General features: G+C 36.8%; 1 pseudogene; it reads right to left on the bottom strand.

Annotated features, from left to right (window-relative positions):
• Positions 1-12170, bottom strand: part of LOC140169629 (sodium/potassium-transporting ATPase subunit alpha-2-like) — a 40213-nt pseudogene extending 28043 nt beyond the window's left edge.
• Positions 12171-21965: the final 9795 nt, after the last annotated feature.

Below are 21965 nucleotides of genomic sequence, written 5' to 3'. Positions count from 1 at the left end.
TAGTTCGAAATGTTTGAGTGTTTCTATGTTCCAGTGTATAAGCCTCTGGCCCTCATCCCTTGTTCGTACATGTACGTCTCCCCATAAATTCTTGAAAACTGGCAGAAAATTGGGGATAACTTGTAAAATGTAAATGTAATTAATTTGTCATTGTCATAAATATATATATTATGCACTGCATTTTGTCATTTCTCTTCTTATTGAATTCACAAATTAAACCCAAGGCTATATTTTAAAAGCTTTTAAACAAAGCTAGTATATAGTGTAAAACAAAATAGTCACATTGGCAGAAAAATTTCTGACATTTCTTCAGATTTGTAGAGTCCTTGGTTCCCAAAAAAGTCCCCAGGCAAAATTATAATCTAAATCTGAGCGCTTTACACTGCAAATGGTTCCTTGGTACGGTATATATAATTCATAAGAACTAATGCAAGGCTTCGCTATCAGTGTCTCATTCAGGATGTGGCATACAATGCAATCACAGCATGGGGCTTCCTCTGTTATAGTAATTGTATCCTAGCTACATCGATCACCATGGTTACTTATCAATCAAGGCCAAATGCCAAAGACACTGCTGTGCACTTTCTTGTAACAAAATCTTCAAATTTTAAAATTTGGCAATCAGACTTATTTTAAAATGCAAATGCTGGATAGAAACACACTTCCCTTGTTAGTACGTGTAGGCAGTACCAACAAAAGTTTCTGTCGCCCTTTAATATGCACTACAGTGACATTACATCAAGGCCAGACAGGTAATTATGGCAGATGGAAACTGCTGCACCAAAGGGAAATTTATCAAACTAACTTCAACACACAATTAGAATTGTTTTTTATTGTCAATCAAGAAATGTAACGAAAATATCAAATTCATTTTAATTTAAAAGTGGTAATAACAAATGGTGGGTGATATTAAAATGTAACATCTGATGGGAACATGAAGTACAAATGAGAGTCAAGGACGAACACTTCCCTACAACATTTGGCATTCATCTGGAATCAAAGGTACCGGTACACAATATTTTCAATTCACAATTTAGCAAAATAAAATCATTTCAAAATGGAAATTACCCATGTTGGTATAATTTACAAAGTAGTATTTTATTTCAAAATGGAAATCATCCATTTTGGTCTTCAATTTACAATCTACCATTATCAAATCATTCCTGTTGAGTCAAATTGTAGGCTATGTTTTAATATCTGAGCCTGATTACTTTCCAAGTACATGTATGACACCACATCCGGGATATAAGGAGAGAGGTAATGGCGTCATTTGGTATCAAAACTGAAATATAATCTCCTATCACAGGAAACCAACATAACACCTCAGTGCCTGCGTCAGTTGTCACATGAGTTACAACTGGCTTTAGTATTAATATTATACCAGTCATCTTCAATACCAGTATCACTTTGAGCTTTGCATCATATGTCAAACAATTCTAAATACATTACACTGTGTCAGAACATAGTAAGTTAACCCCAATAATATGTGTACGCCTACATACAATGACGTACACATTATTGTCATACATTCATCAAAACATGTGTCATACATTCATCAAAATGAATGTGTTTGGTACAAAAACTCATATATTATTCAACAAAATTTGCTTGTTTTCGGTGATACATGATTGAACCCCGAACTCTACACCTTGAGATCAATGAATGAACTATGCCTGTGCCAGTGGCGTAGATTTCTTTTTGACAGGGGGGGGTGAGGTTGGAAAACATTTCTTGAAGTATAGAGAATCCATCACATTTTGGTGACAGCACACATTTATGTTACAAATGCGTGCGATAAAATTTGGCATATTGAAGCTAAACTGGTTTTAAAATATGGTGCAAAAGTGGAGTAAATTCGCACGAAGCGCACAAAAATGTTCACTTTTGGGGCTAAAATGGACATGAGGGTATTTTGGCCAAAAACCCACATACAGGTGTCAACATGGGGGATGATTGTATGGACCATCCCCCCTGGCAAAATATTGGGAGGGAATTTATCCTCCCCCCCCCATCCCCCGGGATCTACTCCTGATGAAATTTTTGGCTTATTATTGTTAACTATTGCATATACCAGTTTCACCTTGTCATAAATAATAAAGTAAAATAAAATGGAAACAATATAAATCAATCATTTAAAAATAAACATGAACAAATAAATATTTCGCCAAATTTGTTTTTGCATTTCAATGTGATTGAAATTTATAAAAACAACACATGAATGTGCACAAATTAAATATCTGAATTCAAAATAGTCATTAGTCAATGAAAGAAAACGTAAAATTGCAAATTTAAAAACAAATGAAACAGTCCAAAATTTGCAAAGTGCAAAAGAAAATTCCCAGAAATACCTTGACTTTAAAACAGTATGAACATTTCACATAAATTGATATGCTATTTAACTGAAGGTACTGTTATATTTCATTTTTATTATTTTTAAAAAATATGATCAACAAAAATCCCCTGAAAATAATCATGATATTGATAATATTGAAAATGTACTTGAAACACACAACTTGGAATGACCCAAAAAAGTACACACAAAAATGCGATTAAATACAACATTATAAAGTACTGGATTGTAAAAATAAAATTTAAATAAAACCTTGTGAACCTGTTATCAAGAAAAAATTAGTCATGTCAAGGACCTTTTTTTTTTTTTTTTTTTGAAAAGTGATAAACGGTGCAATTCGGCATTTTATATCAATTGTTTTTATTTTTTTGCCAATTGGTTAAAAAAAAATGAAAAAAGAAATTTGTGCCTGAAGTGGTTTATTGTGTAAAATACTGAATTAGGGATTAAAATGAGCCATACCCAATTTTCTACACCTGGCTGCATTCCAATAGAAAGTCAGGCAAATAAACTAAATAAACCTGGGACTACTTGAGCAATTGATTCAAGTGGCCTTTCCTTGGCAGGCAGGCAGGCAAGCAAGCAAGGCACATGCAATTTTCTTATTCCACTCTGCACAAAATATCAGGGGTCACTCACTTTAATATTGCTGCTTGCCTTGCCACCCACGCACTAGCATCTCAAGCATCAGCATCAGCTGTGTATTGTGTACGCGCATGCTTAGTATGCACTTGGTGCATGAGCAATTAAACCTGTGAGGCCATGCTGGTGAACTGTGCTGTACTTCAATAGCATAGTCTGTCTTTATTAAATATTGTGCATGCAATTGTACAAAATTCAAGCATTTTTAAGAGTATTACATCTGCAGGTGACATACTACAATGAATGCATGTGGTTTACACGAGACCTGTTATCATTGCCAATATGAAAAAATTTTATGTTTTTTTTGCTAGAATAGAAAAGCGTTTTACAAAAAACACTTTGTATTGTAATTATTGCGAGAAAAGGTAATCAATGCAAATTTATTTTATAAAATTATAATCAATACTAAATTCATAACATATAAATGTGTACAAATTACAATACATAAATTTCATGATTGTACAGCCAAGATTATATTAAGAGGTAAACATTGCATTCACTTAGGAGAGGCTACCTCAAAATATAAATTGTTCTCCAAGTTTTAAAGGGTACGGTAGTACACATGCCTTCATGTAATTGATAATGAATATTGTGCTTTTAAAAAAAAACTGAACATTGAATGTATGCCCGAGTTCAGGCTGATTTTCGCTTGATCACACCACAAATTTTATACGGTAGCAAAATTGTATGCACATGATTAATATTTAGTTTTGACCAAATTCCAAGCCCCAAAAAAGAAGAGAATAGGGTTCTCCAAATGGAAGTCAGAGGGTCACAGGTAGACTATGCCATAGTCGAATTTTATTAAAAATATGTTATTAGTCATGATGAACCCATTTCGTTGAACTCAAAATTATACTGATGTTTATTAAAATTAAAGTATTCATTAGTAAAATTGTCATAAAGAGTTAAAAATATCAGACGATTAGTGACAATAAAAGTAATTGAATGCAACATTATCTTGCATAATTATAACGGCTCACTTTAATACTGAACAATTCTGATTTTGGAATCTACCAGTTTATTGATAGCGAACCCGAAAATCCGACTATGAACTTTGAATTGTAAGCAGAACTTTACCCCTGGACTTTGCTCTCTAAAACACACTGTCAAGCATACCTGTTTATCAGTCCATTAACCACAAGTACTAAGCATGGACGCGCTAGATGTTTGATGAGAGATTAACTTTGGCGTCAACACAAAAGCGCCGAGATATACCACAGACAGTTGTTTACGGTGTAGTTAATGGTAATGGCGCGGGTCCAGACGATTTAAACCATAGCGAGGTATGGGCGACCAATCACAAGGCAGATCCATTTAAAGATGCATTACATCATGGACAATTTTAGTTAGGCCAGAAATTGGCCTAACTCTCCATAGAGTCCCGTGTTAAAAATCTTAACCGCAAGGCAATGTCAGTAGTCCACTTGGGAAGCTAACAAACAGAGGGAGTAGGGTGACTGATCAGATGTGAAAATCTATCAATTGTGCACACATTAATTAAATCAGAGTTTTAAGCTTAAATACAATATCCAGAGTATGCACAATGGGCAAGTGGACTACGGGGTAGTCTAGGTCACAGGAGGCACTTAATAGCAGGCATGGGACTACGCAATTTATGAAAAAGTCTGGAAAAGCTGGAAAAGCATGTAAAATTGGACAAAAACACCTGAAAATAGGCTGAAAATAAATAAAACTGCGGGAATTTTGACATCAAAAAAGACTGGTTCCAGTGTTTCCACTGGAAAATCCCATGCCTGTAATAGTTAATACTGTATCATGTACGAAGGAGTGCTAGAGTTTGGGTTGGGGAACATTTGGGTTGGTAGGGTATTAAAAGGTAAACTATAAATTTTCCTAATTTTAAATTTTCCAAATGAGTAATGTCGATCCTTGCAGTTGCAGTGATGCTGCATGACATGGACAATTGGACATTATTATTTCTTCAGTACCGGTACATGGCAATACAAAGTAAAGCTCTCCCTTCCAGAATACTGGCTGCTTTTATTCTGTTTTCACTCATCAACTTCCTGTTTTTATCTACTAGGCCTACAGTATTCAGTCATATTGTAAGTTGGACAAGACCCTAAATTGCCTAAATGTGGTGCAATTATCTAGTCATGTTTTGATGAATCCAAGTGTGTGAAAATATTGGATCCATCATCCATCACATAATAATGATAAAAAATTGGTCTCGCTGTAAGGTTTAAAATATTGAACTTGACTCCGTCTCGTCCAATATTTTATAAACTCATACCAATAAATATGGGCTAAATCGATCCAATTTTATATTTTTCACACTTGGCCTACACTGAGGGTATAATGAACACTACTATCCAGGGTTTGAAAGGGGGGCCCACTCATGAAAAAAAATTCCAGCTTGCTACGCTTGCCCAATTTTTATGCAAATCCAATTTTATTGACCATTCTGAGGGTCAGTCCGATGTGATGCCAATGGGGTATCCGCCCCTTAAATCCTGTTCGATTTGGAAGGGTTTTATCACTTTCACATGCACAGATGCATAACATTGGACCTAAAAAAATGTTTGATTTGCGTAACCAGACTTAACCTAAGCCCGACCCTGACTTTCTTTTTTCAAAAAAAAAAAGCTAAACATTTTTTTTAAATGTAATTTATTTTTTTTAAAAAAGAAGAAAAAAAATTGATTGTGCATGCAAAATTTTTTGAATTCAGCCCATGGATGGAAAACTACAGTGGTGCATGTCACTTTTATTTTCTAAATCGACCCGCCATGTCTACATTGTAAATATAATTGTTGTGTACCAATACCATTACTACGGTTTCAAGTTTGTGTAATGTACTTCTTTCTGGATTGGTATGTTTTGGTCGCCCGGCAGGACATATTTTTCGTTGGAATTCAGCTAGGGCTTGACACGCTGTTAACCCTAACACGCCTGAGTAAGTACTACAAAATACTACTTGATAAATGCGCTGCTCGTGCGTGCATCTCACATGGTGTGATGGCAACGCAATCACCGTAAGTGATATAGGCACGGTTTCGCTGGCCAGCGAAGCCCAAGACCCGTGGCAATGTGTCACCGATCCCGTGCTTGGCATGTGAGGGGTCTCGGGTTCGAACTTCGAATCCCACCCAGAGCAAACAACTTCTTTCTTTCTTTTCTCGCTTTATTCCTTCCTTCTTTCCCTTCCCGTCGCCAAAAAGCCCCTGGCAGGTTAGGGTTAGAGGAGTTTCTTTTGGGAGTCTGTAGGCTATTATTCATGGCATTTATGTCCTACCCAGCTTGGGCCTAGGCTTAGCCCGGGGTGTATGATGTGACCATACGGGGACGTGCCGCAAATATGGGTAGCATTTTCAGCCTTTTGGTCATCAATGACCCCTTTTTCAAAGCCTATTTTGGTATATGAATTAGGGGTTCATTCATATATTTTCATGACTAAACGGTTGTTTATGCCCGAGGGATTCTTATTTCATCAAAATCATAACAAAAACAACAAGTAACATCATTAAAAACCATGAATTTCCTTCATTTTTTCTACCCCACATCCACGATATGCCCGGCTCTCGACCAATCACGCGCGCCGTTATATAGCACGTATGTATGAATGGGTCTTGTTTTCACAATTTTCTCATTTTTTTCGGAAAATAGCCCAATTTTCCCCTAATCTACCCAAAATGTTCCCAAAAATTTGGAAAAACTAAGGCAATTTGGGTTCAATTCAGCCGAAAATTTTGACTTTTGGTATATCAATGGGTCCAAATTTCTTGAAAAATTGGTATATTTATGGGTCCACTTTCAAATTCTCAGCAGCACGTCCCTAAAACCAAACTTGAGTACCCCGGGCTTAGCCGTCTTCTTAAATTATTATCTGTTGAAACGTTAACCACCGCGCATACTCGACGTCGAACATACCCACCGCATGCATTTCATGATTCAGGTCATCAGGACCTTTTGTGGAAAAACATACCTTGGCTTAATTTGTAAAACATGGTCTGGAAAGGAATTTTTTGTGAACACGAAACATAGATTTATTATGTGCTGCCAGTCAAGTGCCACTGTCTTTTTTGGATTTTATTTTATCCAGAGGTATGTTCATAAAATTTTGAAGTTCAATATTTTTAGCTGAAAGTTCTTTCATTTGAAAGAGAATCAAATTACCTAAACAATAAGGGGTCAATCATGTTTCTAGTGCATATACTTTTGAAGTTATAGACAAAAATAGTGTCACCAAATTGTCCAAAATTTTGTGTGTGAAATTGTGACAGCAGGCACATGTACAATGTACACTACTGTATGTGACCCCAGATGACCTCCTATTCTTTACTGTAAGAAAGCTGTCTTGGATGGTCTTGATTTACACACAAATTGCTTTTGCGCTTTAACGAGTGTCCACTTGGTGGAACATAGATTGCACCATGTGATAGCTTATGAATCCATTATTATGCCAGTACCAACATAAGTCAACATCACTTAGGTTTTGGTTGTCAAAATTAATTTTTAGTAATTTTTTCCATTGAGCCCCACAGTAAAGCCATTTTTGGACCGTACAGGCACATTCCACTTCCCTATGGACGAATAGCGCCACCATTCTGTCGGTCGGACATCCGGGCTATCTCTAGTCTCGGGCCCAAACTGCATGTGGCTCACGGTTTGTTGTGAACAACAGAAACCGGCTGTGAAGGAGGCTACATAGCGATGTTGCTGGAGTGGCATTCAATTTCAGAAAAACGACACTTTCGACTATGGAATTTAATTTTAAGTTTGTCAGTATATAAACGGTAAATCAAGTAGGTTTCTTTCACTCTGAAGACTAAGAAACGGTTGTTTGATTCCACTGACTATTTGCGATCGAAATTTACATAACACCAATGACAGAAATCATCAACAAAAATCGAATTAGGGACTTGTTTTCACTCGAACATCATCAACCGGAAGTGACGTGACACGGACCGACAGAATAGTGTGTTATGTGAGCCTGACTAGACGAATGCTGGACGGTTCGCACCCTTTCAATTTCGGACCCGTGCACTTTCGCCCCTTTCTATTTCGCACCGTGCACTTTCGCCCCCCTTTTATCGGGCTTTTTATACCGCGGGTATCGTGCTGCTGTCATGCTGTTGATTGATTCACGATCGATTGCTTGAACTCCCAGCGATGCGGCGTAGTATGTTTATAGTACTGGGCCGTCGGGCATGCACTTATGATAAACCCGGGAACGGCGGGAAGGAAGGAAAGAAAGGATATTTTAAAACAAAATAGAGGAACAATTTTTTTTCTCAGAATATATTACAGGCCAGATATTTTAGCAGCAGGCTTACCCAAAATAATGAAATAATTAGAATTCAATGATAAAAATAGTAATAATAATAAATAGTAATAATAATAAATTTATATTTAATTATTAATTATAATATGTATAAAAACAGGGGAAATTTGTTCCAACTGACGACCAAAGGATGGATCCAAAATGATACAAGTGTCAACAAGCAATGGATAAAATTAAAAACAATGAAAATATGACACAAAATCCAATGGGGGAGTAACACAAAACATATAAACAAAGTTAATTTAATAATATAATATGATGATAATAATAAATATGATAATATGAATAATAATAACAATGATAATAAGGGGCTGTGCAATAATTATTTGCCTCCCGAACGGCCTGCCAAAAATCGCCCCCCCCCTCTCGGCCTGCCAAAATCGCTTGCCCCCCCTTGACCCGCCAAATTTTTGGGATCCCAATTTTCAAATTTAAACCTTAAATGGTCTAGATATATGTTGCGTTTCCGTACTGTTTTCCTAAGCATTTTTAGAGCGTTTTATTTAAAAGGCGCCACATGAATGTGTGCCAAAAATCACTTGCCCCCCCTCTCGGCTGGCCAAAATTGCTGGCCTCCCCCTTTCGGCTCGCCAAAAATTTCTTGCCCCCCAATTTTACCCTCCCCAGGGCTCATAATTATTGCACAGCCCCTAATAATAACAATGATGATAATAATAATAACAGTAATAATAATAAATAGTTATAGTAATAAATTGAATATATAGCGTTTCTGGGTTTAGTTGCAATTCATAATATTTGTAGCTAAGTTCCAAAATAAATACTTTAATGTGTAAGTGTAAGAAAGAAAGAAGAAAGAAAAACAAAGAAAGAAAGAAAGAAAGAAGAAGAAAGAAAGAGAAAGAAAGAAAAAAAAAAAAAAGAAAAAAAAAAAAACTAAATACGAAGAAATTAAGATGAACTGAACAAATCTAATTGATAGAAATAAATTATTATGTGCAGCAACATCCAAAAACAAGACATGTTTCAAAAGACAAAGCAGCTTTCTTGATAAAAAGAAAAGAAAAAAAGATTTAAAAAAATAAAGAAAGAAAGTCATCCCCTTTACACGATCTTCTTTATTGATAAGAAATAGATGCGATTACATTATTGACATCTTCGACTTCAAACATCCTGCCTTAAAATTGTCGGCATAAAGTATTTTGCGGATTAAGATACCGCGTAAGTCAAGATATGCCGTGGTGTTAATGAAGCATCGTCATAATGAGTCCGTGATTGACAGGTCGGTAAACAAAATGAATCATGAACATATAAATGTCAATCATTTACAATGCAGAATTGGATAGCATTTTTTCCACAAATGTGTTTATTTACTTATGTTATTTATTAAAACCATATTTATACAGGGTTACCCTTCAGATAAATCTGCTATTACAGGGGCCCTGTGTCATGAAAACAATATACATAACAAGTTGTAGAATTATACGTAGGCCCTATATAATATGTAAGATTTTTTTAAAAACATAAAACATCAAAAAATCATACATCAAATATATCAAAATTCATTAAAAGTATTTACATTTCTTTGTTTTATACAATTTACGTAACACTTGTAGAAATATATATATTAAATTAATTAAGAACACAGACAAAAACACAGACATTCATTAAAAGACATAAAAGTTAAAACATTTTGATCATTATTTACATTTCTCATTAAAACGAACAGTACAGAAAACTTTCCTGATTAATAATATCTTATATTTGGCAAAGAATATGGATGCAATTGTAATATTTCTCAATGTGCAATCATAACATATTGTTCGTAAATAAAATAAATATCTTTGTATGCATGTGTATTTCTAGACAAGTTTATACCGGCGCGGGGCTCGGGGGCTTGTCAAGCAATCGATCGTACGTCACTAGGCATATGGCACTTTTGCGTGTCTGTTTACGGTACCATTGATTGAACCCATACCATACCCGGCGCTTTCGCGTAAGTCATTCATTACATAATGGGTTGAAGAAGTCACACCTTACAGTCACTGCGGCCGCGTGGCCCGGAGCGTGTCAAGCAATCGATCCGCACGGGTATGTTCTGGGATCGAATATATGCGTGCTACTGCCTAGTCACCGTGAGGCTACCATTGCATTGATTGAACCCATGTCACGCCCGGCGCTTTCGCGTACTAGTGGCAGCTAATACTCGCGGTGAAGAAAGGTGGCGAAAGTCAGCACAGCATTATCGTAAAGCTGCTGCCAGGCGTTTGTTTTGCTTGTGCGCATTTGTCTTTGAGAAATTTGCTAAATATTTTTTCCTTAGTTTCATGTCAAAGAAGATCAATTCGGCAACATAAAGATGGGATAAAATTATAAATTATGATAAGCCATCAAATTTTTGGCCATATCAATATTAGGCCCTATATAAATTTTATAGGCCATAAATAATTTAACACTAAATTATATAGCTATTAATAAAGGACTAATAAGGTAACATAATTCTAATAATAATAATAATATAATAATATAATATAATATAATAATAATAATAATAATAATAATAATAATAATAATAATAATAATAATAATAATAATAATAATAATAATAATAATGATAATACTTATATAAAAATAATAAATAGGCCTAAAATAAAATAAAATAGAAATGAAATAAAATAAAATAAAATAGGCCTAAGTAAAATAAAATAACAAATCAAAAACATAATGAATACCAATCTTCAGTTGAAGCACATTTAATATATTGTAATAATATAGGCCTATTAAATTCAATCGAACCGGAGAGTCCATCAACATCCATTCCCGGGTAAACATACTATTTCCTTTTGTACACGCTGGACTCAGTACCGGTACTGCAAACACAGACAATCAACACTAAACAGTCAACCAATACTATACACAACACCCCACTGGGAGTTCAAAGCGATCGATCGTGTATTATCAATCAACAGCAGCACAATACCCGTGGTTTAAAAAGGGGGCGAAAGTGCACGGGTGCGAAATTGAAAGGGGGCGAAAGTGCACGGGTCCGAAATTGAAAGGGTGCGAACCGTCCTGTTTCCGACTAGACTACTGGTATGCAGTACATAAAATAAAATCCAAAAAAGACAGTGGCACTTGCACTTGACTGGCAGCACATAATAAATCTATGTACTGGTATGCAGTTTGTTTACAAGTTAAAGCTTGTAATCTGTATGTATATAGCTACCTTTATTGTAAGGCTTTAAGTCCTATAATCCAATATTATCATGTTAATGTTTGTCCACAGCAAATAAACAGAGTGTACAACAATCATGACAATGTGTATTGACTGACAAGTGACAACACAATCAGATTACAAAAATGAAATCAATAAATCTGGGCACTGATTTGCATCTCGAGTATCTGATTGACCCTCTTTCACTAGCACTGCAATATTTAAATAGGAGAAAAGAATTCTTAATCGGTCCCAAGGTACATTGTGCGTGCAAACTGCAAGTCTGGTAATTTTTAGCTATTGTTAATTTTGTAGTATCTGCACATGTATGTTGGTATTTTCCATACCGCACCAAGCATGGCAAGTGAAAGTGTTCACCCGGCATTTTTGCCGGTGTCAATCCACACTGTTATTTTAACAAATCCACTATTACATCCATCGTGCAATATATCAATCTAAAGCTTGATTTATTTCCTACAAAGATCTACTATTAAAATCCCCAAATTATCCTCACAAAATGTAGAATTTTCTATAAAATCTTACCTCCCCATCTTTCTCCATGCGGACCGACATCTTGTTCAGCACGAAAGAGCACTCATTTATCAAATTGATGTTCTGGAAACGTCCATTTTATTTTATAGGGTGTATTTGAAGGATGAGCAAGATGTGTACTCATGAATAATTATTTTGGTTTCCTCAATTGCCTTATTGGGCACAAATGAATAATGCAGTCTTACGTTACGTATTTCATTGGTTTCAGTATTAACGATGGGTAACATTTAGATAAACCAAAGTAATCAATTTGATTATACCGGATAAACCGGAAGGTCAATTGGCCCTATTTCCGAGTTTTGGGGGATTTGGTATACCTATTATTAGCAATACTACAGCCAAGTTTATACAGCGCGGTAAACTGATTAATTGAGTTACCGTCAACACACAGTGCTCAATGAGCACTACCTTAAAAATAAACGAAATTGTGTTGAAAGTACTAGTGAGGGGGAAAAGCCAAATTATCGCCTTTGTCAATAATTATTTTTGTTACATTTTTAGTCTTTAGTCATTTTAAGGCCCGGTTTTAAGGACACTTCAGTGGCTCCGGAACCGCCGGGCGGAACCGGCGGCCCCGCAATAATTTCAAGTGGTGAGGGCCTGGGGTGAGGGGCAGCACCATAGAGCCCCATGAGGTAAAATTCATAATTTTCGGGTAAAATTCATAATTTTCGGGTAAAATTCATAATTTTATTATGATCAGATTTATAATTTTAAGGTAAAATTCTTAATTTTAAGGTATAATTCAAAATGTAAGGTACAATTCATGTAAAAATGCATTTCGAAAGCTTCCACGCGTATAGGCCTATAGGCCTACGGTAGGGTAACTTGGGGCAAATTGGGACACAGGGTAATTTGGGACAGTGATTTCGGAAATACTTTTATACCTTAGAATTGTCACATTTTGCCCATTTTTGCAATAAAATAACTTTGATATAATGTCTATTTATATTTCAAACCGTTTAAAAGTACCATTCTTCATTAAACAGGAACTTCTGAGGGCCGTATGTTATAACACATCAAAATAAGTAGGCCCTATTCCATTTTTTTGTCATGTCTAAGCTGAGGTCACGACTTGTGGCTCAATATCTGAATCAATGGTCCGGATTAGTGTTTCTCAAATTAAAAAATAACTTCTAAGCTACCCTTTCAATTAAATAAGACAACAATTGTAACTTTTTTCTTCGAAAATTATAAGAAAAGCTTTCTTTTAGAAATATGCCAAATTGGGGTAAAATGGGACGCCATTGATTTACTGTGTGCTAACTCAAACTGTCCCATTTTGCCCCAACAAAAAAAAAAGTCCCATAGTAAATCAATGGCGTCCCATTTTACCCCAGCTGTCCCATTTTACCCCAGCCTCTGTTACAGAAAAATCTTGCAGTGGGGTAAAATGGGACGCCTTAAAGACACCTTAATAAAATAATGAAGCCGGAGGCCGACCGGCACCAATTTTTGTGAAACGTAAGTCTACTAGACACTTGGTGATTTTGTAGTGGTCACTTGTCGCAAGTTGTCGGGTATTAGTATTATAGCCGAGTAAAATCTGGTGGGGCAAAATGGGACATTAGGTGGACCAATTTGCCCCACTTCCCTACCCCCGGAGGCTCACCCACCCCTTTAGTTTTGTGCCTCGGAGCAGGCCAAATATTTGTCCCCCCCCCCACCCCCTATTCAAAATCTTCCGGAGCCTCTGCATGCTGCACTAAGTTTACTCTTTGGCATTAGGCTAAACGTGTTGGGTGGGCAATATACCTAGGCCTAGTAAGGGACCGTTCACAAACACTTGTTAGGGGGGGCCTGATGCACAAAAAAAATGATCGCGAAAATTTTTCGGCACCCCCCCCCCCCTTTTCAGATCTCAAAAATTCAAGCCCCCCCCCCCTTTTTTTGACATGAAAATTATCGGTCAACCCCATAGAAAAGCATATAGGCATAGGCCCTAAACTCAATTTTCTAAGGAAAATTTTTAGTCATTTTTTTCAGGACCCCCTTAGGAGGGTCAAAATTTCAGCCCCCCCCCTTTTACATCACCCCCCCCAACAAGTGTTTGTGAACGGTCCCTAAGGCTCATCACCCCAATATATCACCCCAAAGGGGCTTTCCCATCCCATGAAATACTTTCAGCTTGTAAACAAAATTAAATAATTAATTACTCAGGGCACATCACATGTCCTAAACTTACCATTCTTAATTTTCAAAAGCATGTTAACATTAGAATCCAAACAAGCTCAAACATTTCATATGTCACCTGCCATTTTCAAAAGATGTTTTTATTGTATGTAACGTCAACATTCGATATTCAATGTTGTTGTTTTTTTTCTGAATAAATGAGAACTGTTAAGAATCACCCATGTATATCCATGTTCTATAAAATTAGTAGGCCTATTAAAATTTACAATTTTATGTGTTTTTTAATGAATTGCTTTTGAATGATTTTTGGTCATTGTTGACTCTCAACTTGGACACTTTATCGGAGAATGCATGCTCTTAGATAGAGCCTACCTTAATAGGCCTAGAGAGGTTCACAAAGAACTTTAGGCGAGACTGGGGCAAAGGCGAGGCAAAACTATCTTACCTGTCATTTTTATGGCTATCGAAGTACTTCCGCAAAGCACATTGTTTTGCAGGTAAATAGGCCTTCTATATTTCTATAAATTATCGGATTAAATATTATGAAAAACAGTCATTTTCTGTAAGTACCTGACTCACACGAACACTCCCTATATCACGAGATCCATGCTATGAGATAGAGTGCAGCATAGATTGTTACGAGTCGTACCTGACTCAAGGCTAAAATCACCTTTTACCCGAACTCACACGAATGCACAACACAAATACACTGTTTGATTAAGCTAACAAAATCAAAGATTTTAATTGAAAACAAAATATGATTGGTACATATAACAACAATATTGCATATACAATAAAATCACACAATCACAGTCAGTAGGCAGGGTCTTAGCTAGCCACCCGTCCTCTGCCACCCGTCTGGCCGTCATTTTAGACAGGGAGTTTGCTCCTGGGACGGGCAAAATTAATGCCTTTGACAGATGCTATATTATAAATTGTATGTTTTGAGAAGCTAATTGACCTTTTTAGTAGACCCAATTTGTAGAACAAGGCCATATCAACACATATTTGAACTCTTTGAACCTCCAATGGGCTATAGATGTCTGGTAAATGTTTTAAAGGTCAAATTAGGACACCCAATTTTATTCAAATGACGGGCAACTCTCAATTTCTAGCTAAGACCCTGTCAGTAGGCCTACTTAACTATTGGTCTTTGTTGGTGATCCTAAAGTTCTTGCAATGTTCTGGACGACTGATGTAGGCCTATATCCTTATATTCATTTGTCCTGCGAAAATCAGCGAAGTCCATTGTACACTTGCGTTTATAAATATCCTTGCGTATGAAATACTCACACGAAAATGATGCTGCTTTCTCCGATCACTTATCTTCTTGCGCTACTTTCTTTAAAAGCTTCCAAACTACATCTCCTTGCGCTGCTTTCTCCAAAAATGGTGCTATTTCCACGTTTCTTTTGCATCATATTTACCCAGGGTGGCCCGATCAGCTAAAATGCTGTGTTCTTACACGGGGCCCTGCATAACATTAAAAAACATAGGCCCCTACAGATACATGAGTATTATAATAAAGCATAAACATATAAATCACAATTTAAATAGAGTATACCAATTTACAAGTACTTAAACTATACAATGTTAAGAACAAATCATTACAAAGTACGGTAGGCCTACTACTAATATTGGTAACTCAACATGGCACAAAATTATAATCAAATATATTGCACAGATCCGAATCAAAATCAAACTCATATTGAACTTATATTCTCCTATCACCCTCAAATATCCACCACTGCACTCTGACTCCCCACACAACATTATCGTCCTCATATCTCCACTACCGCACAAACATACACTACTTCGCCCCTCGCGTAAAAACTCACACCTTATACACTCATCCCCACACACGCACCCCCTCACCCCCACATAATTATATACAAACATAAAATGAAGATACTGTTTATCATGATGTTTTGTGCGCATCAACCATGATGAAATAATTAACAATAACATAAAATAATGTTTAGGAAGCAGGACTGCGATGCAGCGTCCACACTTATATTGACAGTTGTGTTGCTCCATTAACCAGACTTCAGCACTGAAATCGGCATGCAGAAGAATATTCCTTTCTTGAAAGAAGTACGTTCTTTGACGTGTTTTAGATTAAAGGGGCATTTCGTGATCCACAGCCTCATCCCCCACTTTTCTCAAAAAAGTTGAGATTTTTATATCACTGGAAACCTCTGGCTACATAATGTTTATGTACAAAATATTTCTTGCAGATTAATTTGTTTTGCAAAGATATCGTGAAATTTGAATTTCGTTCTGGTGCACCAGAACGAAATTACAACGCATTGTCTATGGAGCAGTGTGATACACATAATCATGCATAACTCGCAAACGAAAAATCGGAATCAACTGAAATTTTGGGAATAGGCTTTTTTCGTGGATATGTACTGAAAAATATCATAAAAAGAGGATGCTAGGATCACGAAATCCTCCTTTAATATCCGACAACACTAGCAGGCAGTAGTGCATTGACTATAGGCCTACGTAAAATATTTCTGGTTAGCAATTTCCTTTCTTTGAAGGAATTGGACTGTAAGCATAATAGCTAGCTAGCCCAGATCAACACTATAAACTGTGAAGAATTATGTTTACATTTTCTTATATACCAAGCACTGAAAAAAAAAACTAGGCTACTACCGGGGGATACTACGGTACCTTCATAGGCCTACTATTCTGCAGTCTGGGAAATTCCCAAGTCTTAATTATAACATTAACCTTTCACATGACATCCCATACGATGTCATCTTCACTTTACAATCTCAGGGGGTTTCCAAATATTCCAAATTAGATATGATTTAATTTGTTTTGCTCAATTTGAGAGGGGAATTCCCCCAAAATGTCATCACTCATGTAATTTTGTAAATAAAGATAAATAATCAAATCAAATTACTCAGGGCACATCACATAGATACATAAGTTAATGGGGGTGTTTCGTTTTGCCCCTTGGTCCACTTTGCCCCGGTCTCCTCTATATGCCAAAAAGCTAGTCCTTAAAAGGATTTTTTTATTGGCGCTTTTCAAAATGGCCGCCAAAAACATCAAAAATTGAGCACACCAAATGTAAAGATATAAAAACGTAGGCCCTATGTAGGCCTATTGGTTTTATCTGAAAAAAAAATCAGTGATTACGCCTAGATGATTAGTTTATATTTCAGTGAACGTTTTAGGTGAGCATAGGCCTACTTTCATCTCCATGATCGCCAGTCGATTTCCACATCGTACGTAGGCCTAGTCAGGGGGTGGGCAGAGCTTCCCCCCCCCCCCCATACACACACATTTACAGGTAGGCCTATAAAAAGGGGACGGCAAAGAGTAAAAAGTCCTTAAAATGACTAAGACTAAAAATGTAACAAAAAATGAAACATGGGGACGACAATTTGGCTTTGCCCCCCCACCAGTCCTGATATGTACTGTCCCCAGCCAGACCCCTGGTCCCCAGCGGCGTTGTTTGATCAGTGCATCGCACATGTTTCTAGATCAAATTATTCATTTCTTTTCTGCTTTTACTTTTGTGGCAATTTAATTTGTATTTAAACTGTACAAGTGTACGTGTACATTTTGTGTGCAAATTGAGGACGCTATTTACACATATTTCTAATTTAAATTAGCAAATTATATTGCCCCAATCCGCTTTATTGGGCCAATTGATTGGGGGGGGGCCAAAATTTTCAAAACGGGGCTTAAAAAAACCCAAAAATGGGTAATTTTGCTGAAAGGTGGGGGGGGTATGTCCCTCCTGCACCCCCCCGTCCCTGAGATTGACGCCCATGCCTACATGTGACAATTGCTGTCGAAAGTAGGTGTACGGTACCTTTGGAACCCCGGCTGAACCGCCCTGCAGAATATTATTGACTTTTTATGTGATACATGTAATTAAAGCTTATTTAAAACAAGAAATGTCTTTCAAAAAGACAATACCTCCAAGATACCAATGGGCACCTTTTGTTATTAGTTAAGGAAACACTTATAATGCTAGCTTTAAGGTAACGCTATTGGATATAGATTTTTGTCTGATTGAAATATGTGAGCCCATTCTCTCCTGATTACAAGACTGAAAATTTTATTTTAATCGGATATTCGGTTACCAAAATATGGCCTGTCAAAATGGCTTTTCTTTTATTTTTGTTATGCAATGTTGTCAGGTAGGCCTTATTTTCTAATTATATATGCAAGAATTATACAAAGTAAAATGTTCAGATCGGCTACAAAATAAGATATAAAACCCATGGATGCTTTTGGCAAATTTCCATTTGCATAATTAATTAGGACCCTAATCAACTTTTCTAATAAGTGGCCCTGATTAATTATGCAAATTGAAATTTGCCAAAACGCAACCGTAAGTTTGTTGTATAGTGTGTGTTCTACCCATGTAGGCCTAACATGCCTCAGTGCCATAGCTCTTTTAATTGTATCTGATTATCTGAAATCTTTACTTTCGGCATGATTCATGCATGTAAGGGACCGCTCATTATTAATGCGGGAGGGGGGCCGGGAAAATGTTGAGCTTTATGGGTGAAAAATAACTAACCCCCCCTATTGCGATGAATCAATTTCACGTAACCCCCCCTATTGAATCAAACAAAATCACATACCCCCCCCTTCAAGCAAACTTAAATATTAATTATTTCAGTCACAGAGATTGGGATTTTGACATTGGGGTGATGGGGTGGGAAACAATTTCTAGAAGTAAGTGGCCCTGATTAATTATGCAAATTGAAATTTGCCAAAACGCAACCGTAATTTTGTAGTATAGTGTGTGTTCTACCCATGTAGGCCTACCATGCCTCAGTGCCATAGCTCTTTTAATTGTATCTGATTATCTGAAATCTTTACTTTGCATAATTCATGTAAATTAGAAAATCATCTGGCAACTGGACTTGTCAAAAATATACAAAATAAAAAGAAAGTTGTTGCCAATTTTTTGTTTTGGTTTCGCGCCATTTTGACAGGCCATATCTCAAGAACCGAATGTAATCATTCATAGCTTTAACATAGGCCTACTATAGTATTATTTAAATAGAAAGAAAATCTAAACTTGTGAATTAGCCAATAGGGCCACGGTCACCTAAAGCCATCTTGCAATCTTGCAGATAATTCTGATGTATGAAATAAGACCTTCAAACTTTCAGATATGAAGAGTTCCAGATGCAGGCAGCCGTTTCTGTTTTTTAATAGGCCTAAGTTGTATCAAGAGTCATTTCTTGTGGATTTTTGACTGAAAATACAATTGTACCGTTTCAGAGTAACACATTTTCGTATCAGATTCTTTTATGCTTGTTTATTTATATTTTGTATTCAGGACTCTTTCCTTCATTTGTGCTTTGTTTTGCATCGAAAGGGCCAATATCAACACCTTGTTTGTAAGAAGTATTGTGTGGGGAAAGATGATTCTTGCATTTTATTTTTATTTTTATCTTAACAAACAAAAAGCAAATTTCTCAGTCATGGTCTTGAAACGGTCATGGGTATGCATACAAAAATATTGCAACAGTACTCAGTAGAATGTAAAAAACTGACATACATACCACCAACATGACCAACCACGCATGGGAATTGGGCAGAGGATGATTTAAGGAAGCCCCATCATGCACTGCAAACGTGTTATCATTAGAGTGTCAACTGCCACTTTACTTTTCAAATCCCATTGAACTCTGTGCAAAAGATGTTGTTTTAGAATTGCCCGTGTGTCATTATTTCTTGGTCGATTTCAGATCTAAAGTGATGTATGCATGAAGGATAATTCACACCTCCTGTATATAACATAAAATGTGAAATCGACCAACCTCTAGAAGGTGTTTTTACTGTAAATATATCTGTCCAAATTCAAATTTAACCATGCACGTGTGTATGCAGTGGGCGGGCAGTGGTGTGTGTTCACTCACACAGCTGTGCTAACCGCAAGACTTGCTGGGAAGTGCTTAAATCATCCTCTGGGAATTGGGGAAGCAAATACTTTAAAACGAATTATTCCGAATTATATCAACGCAATAAAATTGCAATACTTATTTAGTACATGTATTTGAACAGCAATGAAGCCGGCCATAGGCGCGGCTAGGCGTATCATAGTTGAACACGGCACAGCACATACATCTCGTATGCAGAGAAATCAAATAGCTAGCCGGTCTTTTCAATCCCATCATTTCAACCTATTATTATGATGTAGACACGCATGCACGATGATTGCGGCCTAGTCGAGCCTAGCATGCTTGCCAGTCGGCCTGCTGACTCACCGCGTATTAAATGGCACAAAAATACCTCAAATTTTGCACAAAACAATCCATGATGTCAAAATATCACATCCAAAGTGTCGCCATGAACGTCAGCTTCAACTTCTCCAGCCAAAGTTTTTGCATTGATAATCAGGTTTCATGTAATCATGAAATTAAACCTTATTTAATGTGTATTCCCATTGCCACACACAGCATAACGGTTGTCCGACTTCCATTTCTACGATATTGCTGATGTGATGAGGCTACAACCCATAATTAAATACCGAATTAAAAATACTAGTTTGCGTCTGACGTCATGACAAAGGCGCGCCGTGATTGGTTGCTGACCTGCGCAGTATGGCATTTTTGGTCTGGTTGACAGGACGGCCGTACGGAAGCTAGTCTTTTTAATTCGGTCTTCAATTATACAACATATGAGTTTGAAAAAGTTCCAATGCATAATTCATGAGCTTGATAGACTCGCACCATTGGCGCCACGTGCTAGGTGTTTCTAGAATCCCTATAGAATAAGATTAATTTTAATGCTAATTTATTGCACATGCTGAGGAAGCGTGTGATTACCTTTTTGAACATTCGGAAATGGCGATAGGCGAATTTATTGAAATAGTAATGCAGCGCGTCCACCCAAGCACGCTTATCAAAGTTGGTGATGTTGCTTCTGATGAAGGTTCCTACCGACAAAGATAGACGTAAGACGTAAGATGTATGGCGCAAAGAGGTGGGGGATATATATTGGGCTCTCGATATTGGGCGGAAATTAGAGTACTTGTCAGAATATAAATTTGTACAATCGGCCTACATGCCGCGCAATGTGCGGCATTTTAGGTGTAAATTTCAAAGCAAACTACCTCCTGCGGAGGTAGAAAAAAATTGTATCCATGTTCTTTAGGGAGTGTTCATTAATACTTTGTGGGGGGGGAGGGGCTGGTCTTCCTCAAATTTTTCGCTCGAAAACTTTTTGACCCCCCCTCCTCGATGGACCGCTAAACTTTTTTGACCCCCTGACAGACAAAACTTTTTGATCCCCCCCCCCCCCTTATCGTTTCCAGTGGTGTGGTATCTGGGTCACATGTCATTGAGGGAGGAAATTAAAAGGAATTTTTCATTTTATACTTAATTTATCAGATAAATACCCTGATTTGGCACAAATCTAAATTAAGTATAAAATGAAAATTTCCTTGTGCTTGTATTTCATGCACAATTGTCCCAAATGTTTCAAATGAATTTACAGGGATAAATGAAATAGAGGATTTATTTGGAAGTTCATAGGCACATCAGCATAATTTGGATCCGTGGCTAGTCTGATAGTACAAATGCGCGTGAATCGCGCAAAAAATTGGCCATATTGAAGCTTGAATGGTCAAATATTGTTAAAATTGGAACTTATTTATGCAAAAAGCTAAAATGGTCAAATATTAGATTAATTTGGTCACACAAATGTACACAGGTATCAGTTTTGGCCCCCAAAGACCATGGTACCTGGGCCTGTGCCCATTCTGCCCTATGGTAAATCCCGGGGGTAAATATACCCATGGGCCTATGTGTACAAAATAA

The sequence above is a fragment of the Amphiura filiformis genome, chromosome 14, assembly GCF_039555335.1.
Source record: "Amphiura filiformis chromosome 14, Afil_fr2py, whole genome shotgun sequence".
In the NCBI taxonomy this organism is placed as follows: domain Eukaryota; kingdom Metazoa; phylum Echinodermata; class Ophiuroidea; order Amphilepidida; family Amphiuridae; genus Amphiura; species Amphiura filiformis.
This window is presented reverse-complemented; position numbering and strand designations above follow the sequence as displayed.